At 45.0% G+C, this 7,203-nt stretch overlaps 1 pseudogene; it reads right to left on the reverse strand.

The window, feature by feature from the left end:
• Window positions 1-5,931: 5,931 nt before the first annotated feature.
• On the reverse strand, window positions 5,932-6,443 carry LOC125519078 (uncharacterized; annotated as a pseudogene).
• Window positions 6,444-7,203: the final 760 nt, after the last annotated feature.

Below are 7,203 nucleotides of genomic sequence, written 5' to 3' on the forward strand. Positions count from 1 at the left end.
CTTGGGTGGTAGAGCACAAAACCTTTATTGAGAAGACGTACAATGACCGAGGCCAATAGAGGATGGACGGAGATATAATCAAAGAGCACAACTCATGTTTCACGCGTTGGTTCAAGCAGAAGCTTCTGTCGTACCCTTTACATGAGGATTCTTCCGCGGAAGAACAACTCATATTCGCCTTGTCACAGGGCGCCGAGCACAACCTGATGACCTATGAGGCGTACGATATCAACGGCTACACATTCTACACCGAGGACAAGGACATGAAGAGCGATGGTTATCAGAACTCCGGGGTAACAATGGAATCCTACACCGGTAACGACAAGGACAGATACTACGGAAGGATAGAGGAGATCTGGGAGCTGAGCTACGCTGGAGAGAAGGTCCCGATGTTCCATTACAGATGGGCCAAGAGCGTCCTAAAAGAAGACCGGTATTTCACCACCATGGTTATACCCGAAGCCAAATCCAAGACCGCGGGCGCAAACGTCACCGCGAAAAATAAGCCATGGGTACTGGCTTCCCAAGTGGACCAATGCTTCTTCATTACCGACCCGTCAAAGCTCAGTCGTGTTGTCATGAGGAGAGGCAAAAGGAAGATCATCGGAATGGATGGAGTAGCCAATGAGCAAGACTTCGACAAGTACGGCGACCCGAAGATCGAACATGACGACGACGATGAATTAGTAGCATCATACACCACAAGAAGAAGCAGGACCACCCGACCTAAAGGACGTCCGTTCCACAGAAGAACTCCATTTGTGAAAAAGAAGGGCAAGAAGATTATGAACAGATAGCTAGCTAAGATCGACTGTATTTAAATCATAGTCTTCATTTCTCGGTTGTATTTCATGGGCACTTTTTGATATCATGAATTTTTTTAAATTTCATGGGCACCTTTTGAATTCATGAATATTTTTTCAAATTTGATGATATTTTTTCATATTCAGTATGATAAAATATTGAATATTCATGAGGACACTCGATCTCGATCCCCCTCCATCTCGATCGCTATCCCCCTCCATCTCGATCTTGATCCCACCCGCACCCAACCCCGCTAGCTCCACCGCCGCCGACGACCCACTGCACCCTCCCCCGCTCCACCGCCGCCGATGAGCACCCCCCGCACCCTCCCCCGCTCCAGCACCGCCGACGAGCACCCCCTGCACCCTCCCGTGCTCCACCGCCGCCGATGAGCACCCCCCGTTTCATATTCATATTCATTTAAAAAAATAATAATAAAAAAGTGTAGACTACAATTGTTGTTAAACAACAATTATTATTGTTTTTATAAAAAGATATTACTTTTTCATATTCATATTAATTTTCTAAAAAATTATTACATGCAACAAAAAATAAAAATAAATTACTTACGGCGCACCTCTGGCTGGTGCGCCATTGCTATTTACAAAAAAAGATTACTAATGGCGCTCCTCTGCCTGGTGCGCCATTGCTATGTAAAAAAAAGATTACTAATGGCGCACTGACCACGGGTGCGCCATTAGTAAGATTCCCCCTAGCTAATTCCCTCCCTCTCGCCAGATCCCCTTCGTCCCTCTCCCTCGCAAGATCCACCCGCGCGCTACCCCGACGCCGCCGCCCCGACTCGCGCCGGACTCCAACCCCGCCGCCCCCGCGCCCCCCACCACCGCAGCTCCCCTGCACCGCCACCCCCGCGCCCCCGTGCCCCCACCACTGCAGCTCCCCCACGCCCCGAGCCGGAGGAGGAGGACCAGGAGGAGGACGAGGAGGAGGAGGAGGAGACGATGACCGCCTCTACCCCGCCGGACTCCACCCTTGCCGCCACCTCCCCTTCTCTGGCGGCTTCCCGTAGGTAATTTCGCGCCACCTCCTCCGCTGTCCCCCCTCATCTCTCCTCTAGTTCTAGGGTTCGCACCATCACCGTTGAGCTCCGCCATGGTCAAAGCCCTAGCTTCTTGATTTGCCTATATGCGACGGCACGCTCTTGCTCCATCCAGCTAGGGTCCAGACCTCCATCCGCATCTCCCTCCCTGGCGAGGTCCGAGGGCACCACGGCCGTCGCCAAGTTCACCTCACCTTAGCCTTTGTCATTTGTAGACATGTATATATGTAGCTGCTTATCATCTGCAAGTTGTTGAAATACTAGTGCTGAATGATTGCCATAATTGAGTTTGCGATGCTCTTTTCTGTAATGCAAGAATCTAGGTTGATGATCCAGCGGCAGTAGGTTACGTTTCTGCATCAGGTGCATTTCTGCTGCTACCCCACTGTCATGTGCTGCCGTGACTTGCTAACCAAATTGGTTTGTGTCAATTTCATAAACTTGCAGGCTTATAGAATTTGAAATACTACTGTATTAGATACCCTCACTGTCATGGGCTTTCTATTATTAGTCAAGTAGTATGCTTAGAATCTTGTTGGGAGAGTAAAGCTTTGCTTTCAGTTTTTTCTTGTATGTGGGGATTGCTACAACTCATACAGGAGAAAATTGATAACTACTATGTCATTGTGTACTCCCTCCGTGCCAAGTGTAATATCAAGTTTAGATTGGTCAATATGGTTCTCGTTTTTAAATTTTTTACATGCTCTCATTTTTTTGTGTGGGTAATGTTTTATATGCTCTTTATCTCTTCCCTTGACAGACATTCGACGAGGCAGTGGGCGATATAGCTTTCTAGCTCCTTAGGGGGGTTGTTCCTCTTTACAGGTGTGTTAAATAGGGGTTTATGTGGTCATATGGAGTTTATTAGGTAGAGAAAGTACCTTGTGATTTTTCTAATTTTGGACATATATCATGTCTCACCAAGACATCTTCATTACAACACACAGGAGTGAAAATATATCAAGTGTAATGTGATACAGATGCTGTCAAAATGAGAAAATTGTTAAAAAACACTCAGCTTATCCAGGACATCTTCATTACATTCTAGACAGGATAGAAGCCTACTTTGTTTACAAACAGAGTCAGAATTTGAAAAGGAAAACCCTTAAGCCAAACATACAACCTAGCTCTGCATTAGTTGTTTTGTGCTTCAAGTGTCCCAGTCAAGGACAAACTAAGTGGTTGCAAAATAATATTATGTGGTCAATGTGGATTTACTATTTTCTAGTGATAGTTCTGAACTGGTAAATAAGTTAACATGCGTAAGTGAGACCTGGCATTTTGAAGCTTAGGGTCACTAGTAGGGAAAAGCCTAGCAGCAGCGCGGGTTTTAGGCCTATCAGTAGCGCGTGTACCCGCGCTACCAATAAGGCGCTACAGCTAATAGTTAGTAATTGCGTGGGTTGAAGCCGCGCTACTACTAACAAAGTTAGTAGTAGCGTGTGCCACCCACGCTACTTCTATTTAGTACCCGCGCCACTACTAACAAAATAGTAGCAGCGTGTCCATACTACCAACGCTACTAGTATCCTAAATACTAGTAGCGCGCAGTCTTTTCCCACGCCACTACGAACTAATTTATAATTAAAAAAATAAAATCCACCAATTCCATTTTATGCATACAGTTCCCAGTAAACACAACAATAGTGAGCACTGCTGGGCTCCTATTTCATGGTTAACCGGAAACCGAAGGAAATAAATCAGCCAAAAAACCTCATTATGCATTGCAACTCACAGATGACCACTTCAAAGAACATGCAAGTATCTATGTCATTAACAATTGCAAACATAAGTTTCTTTTTACTACAGTTGTTGTATGTACTATCACACAGTTCCTCATTCTGTTCTCACTCAATAATTAGAAAAATGAAAAGAAAAGATAGAGATAATCTGCCGCAATTGCACTTCGGTGTCATGGATTCAGTCTGCCGCTTCAACATCTCATTATCCGGTAGCACTCTGTCGCTATCTTCTACCTATGAATAAAAACAGACCTTGTCAGAGAAGCAAATGTGAAACCTTATTACAACATGTATGCTAAGTCGCTAACCCATAGAGATAGCTAGAACAAATGTGGAAACTTTCCATGTTGCCGAGTAAGTATATTAACTAGAAAAAGTTAGATGATAGTGAAGCTTAAAGCTGCAGTAAGAAATATTAGATATACACATTTTGAAAATCAACCTCAGAAGTGGATACTCTAGTAGACCTGCAAGAGCAGATATGGTAGTAACCAAAATCCTATAAAGATTCGAGGTTAAAGATTATAAATCCAATTTGTCATTAGCATAAAAATATTAGTTCCATGAAGAAGTTTGTCAAGAGATATTTTCTAGTGTTTCTAAGACAGTGACTGAAACATAATGAAAGAAAACACGTTTCTGCATTTTAATTAGGGGGAGCTTTAGTTGTAAAATACTGGAACCGTGACTGAATGATCATATATACTATTAGAAAAACAGATCAAAATCCCCGCAGAACAAAACAGACCAAAAAAATTAACTTCCTACTTACAGTGGCAAGAAAATCTTATATGAATGTGTTATAATAAATAATGCTAACCATGAAGTCTTCTTCCATATAACAAAGGAACAACATTCTTAATTAAATTTAACCCTGGCAGAATACTTGGTTATCCAGTGCAAAATGGTTGCCTTTTAAACTATGGAACACAAAGAATCATCATTAGCCGTCAATGCAAATCAGCTTCTCTCCATAGAGAAGAGAAGACGTCTTGGTCTCTTGGACGCATGAAGCACACCGTATATGCTAATCTGATCAGAGCATTTTCTTTTTCAATTTAATCATGCAATGCCAACATCCCCACCCATAGATGTTTTGTTTATGTACGAATAGTACAATGTTTTCTTTTCAATTTAATGAGCAAAGTTTAAGGTCCATAGGCTCCTTTGTATCCTGTGGAACATAGAATTCTACATTGATTGAACAAATTGAAATTTCAACATTCCTAGAGGCATTGTTGCAAACACCTTGCGAGCAAGCTCAGAGCGTGCACCTGCTCCATAGACTAGACTAATCTAATCGCAAGCCGTCCTACTAGTAGCAGTTCAGCAGAAGGATCCTACTAGTTCATCTACTAAACTTACATAAACTAAATCTTACTAGCTCAATCAGAATACTATGGTTTCTACAAAACTGTACTTTTGAGTACTGTGAGGTGTTTGCCTAAACCAACAAAACTGTACATTTGTAGCACTTATTTGCTCATACAATCATTCAAAATTCAGAAGTAGAAATAGAAGCTTATGCAGTTGCCGATCAACTGTAGCTAATGGACTATAGAATTCACTGCTCCTCACTTGTGATAAATTAGGCTAAAAATTGCATGTTCAATTTTGCATCAACCGAACTTAAGAGAACGGAGAAACCGGACCTTGGGCTGTAGCTCTTGGCGACGTATCTCCCGACACCAGGGTTTATCCGCACAATCCTCCAGATTGAGTCGTCGGTGTCATTAGCATATCCCACCCACCAACCTACCTGAAAATGAAATTGGCTAGAGTCAAACCCAACAACGCGTGCTGCAGGATGGCATCAAAAGCCCACTTGATAGATTATCTAGTGTTTACAACTTTGGCCATATCTGGAACAGACATGTGTGTATTCTTTTGCATATATAAAGGATCGAACAACAGAGGAATTATCACTAGCCATGGTTTGTTATTACTTATATTAGGACCAGCACCTTACTTATATTACACCTCATGGATAGTTGTTCAGCAAACAGAGACCACGCTTTACATGATGATGTCCCCTTTTTGCTGAGCTTTTACAAAAACAGGTACTCACATTTGACATAATTTATAATCTTTAGATGCCAATCCCTTTTGCTGGATGTTTATTATATATACAAAACAGCACAACGGTACACACGCAACTGGGACAATCATGTTTAGGTACAAATATAGCTTGCTGGGTATTAAGGAGCACCATGGACTAGAATTCCTAACTGAAGATTCACAAAATCCAGACCAGCATGAAGCTAATTGAGCACTTGGACTAGAACAATGCACTCACACATGGGCGAAAGCTAACGAGGCAAGAGCTTACGACAAGATGTATGTCCAGAACTGCTTGTCCTTCATGTGGCGTGGGCACAGATCATAGCGGACCTTAGCAAGTTCCTGCAGGGATCACAAATTACAGCTTGAGACCTGAGAGCAATCTCTGTCTTGGGCGAAGCGGAGGACGAGATCCGCGGGAGTCCTACCTTGGCTCTGGCGAGCACGAGGACGGCGTGCCGCTGCTGCCAGTCCGAGAGCTTGGCCGCCGACTCTGCGGATCCTCCTGCGACAAAGCATAGCACCGCCAGTAATTGAGAGGGAACTAGCAGGGGAGCGGAATCGAGAAGGGAGGAAGGAGGGGGTGCCTTGGTGGAGCTGGAGGGGAAGGACTTGAAGGCGTCGGGGGAGAGTGTCCGGAGGAAGTCAAGGAGCTGCGGCGTGACGCCGAGCTCCTCCTTCCCCTCCGCGGCGGAGGGTTTGCTTGGGCCGGTTCCGCCGCTGCCGCTGCCACTGGCTCGACGGCGGAACGGCCATGGGAACGAGGAGAAGGCCATCGGCGGGCAGGTGGGATGGGACGGGATGCGGCCAGCGACGGCAATATGATGGATACAAGATTCGTCGGCGAGCTCGCTGGACTGGGGGGAAGGGGAGGGCAGCGACGCGAGACGGGGAGCGGCGGCCACGCGGCCGCCGGCGTGGCGCATGCAGCGGGGGATGGAGGCGGAGGGGATCTGGATTGGGCGTTGGTGGATTTTTTTAGACAGACATGGGTTGAGTGGTGTGGGACGGTTGCGGGTGGGAGTGTATCCGGCGGGGGTGGGTGGCGTGGGAGACTAGTAGTAGCGCGGGTGTCTGACCTGTGCTATGGCTATCCACGTAGTAGTAGCGTAGGTTTTACAACCCGCGCTACTACTACGCTTGGTCCCGGGAGGCATGGTGGAAATAACTTAGTAGTAGCGAGGGGTAAAAACCCACGCTACTACTATCAGGTTATTAGTAGCATGGTTTTCTCAAGCTCGCTACTGCTAATTAGTAGTAGCGTTTGTTTTTAAACCGCGCTGCTGCTAAGATTCTGTGTATAAGGTTTTCCCTAGTAGTGGGTCTTCAACTTCAACCATGAATTGGGATGATAATGTTATTTTGCCTTCTTAACAGAATGGTATCATAATCAGAACAAAGCTGCTGCAAATGCATACCTTTTTTTACAAGTGCATCTGCACCTTCTGATCCATTTAGAGTTATCATAAATATATTTCCAAGGTTTTTTTTCATTTCACTGTAGAGTCTTTGCTTCTGGACTCAATGCACATTCAT

This window comes from Triticum urartu, chromosome 7A, assembly GCF_056163025.1.
Source record: "Triticum urartu cultivar PI428250 chromosome 7A, HENAU_Tu73, whole genome shotgun sequence".
NCBI lineage: Eukaryota > Viridiplantae > Streptophyta > Magnoliopsida > Poales > Poaceae > Triticum > Triticum urartu.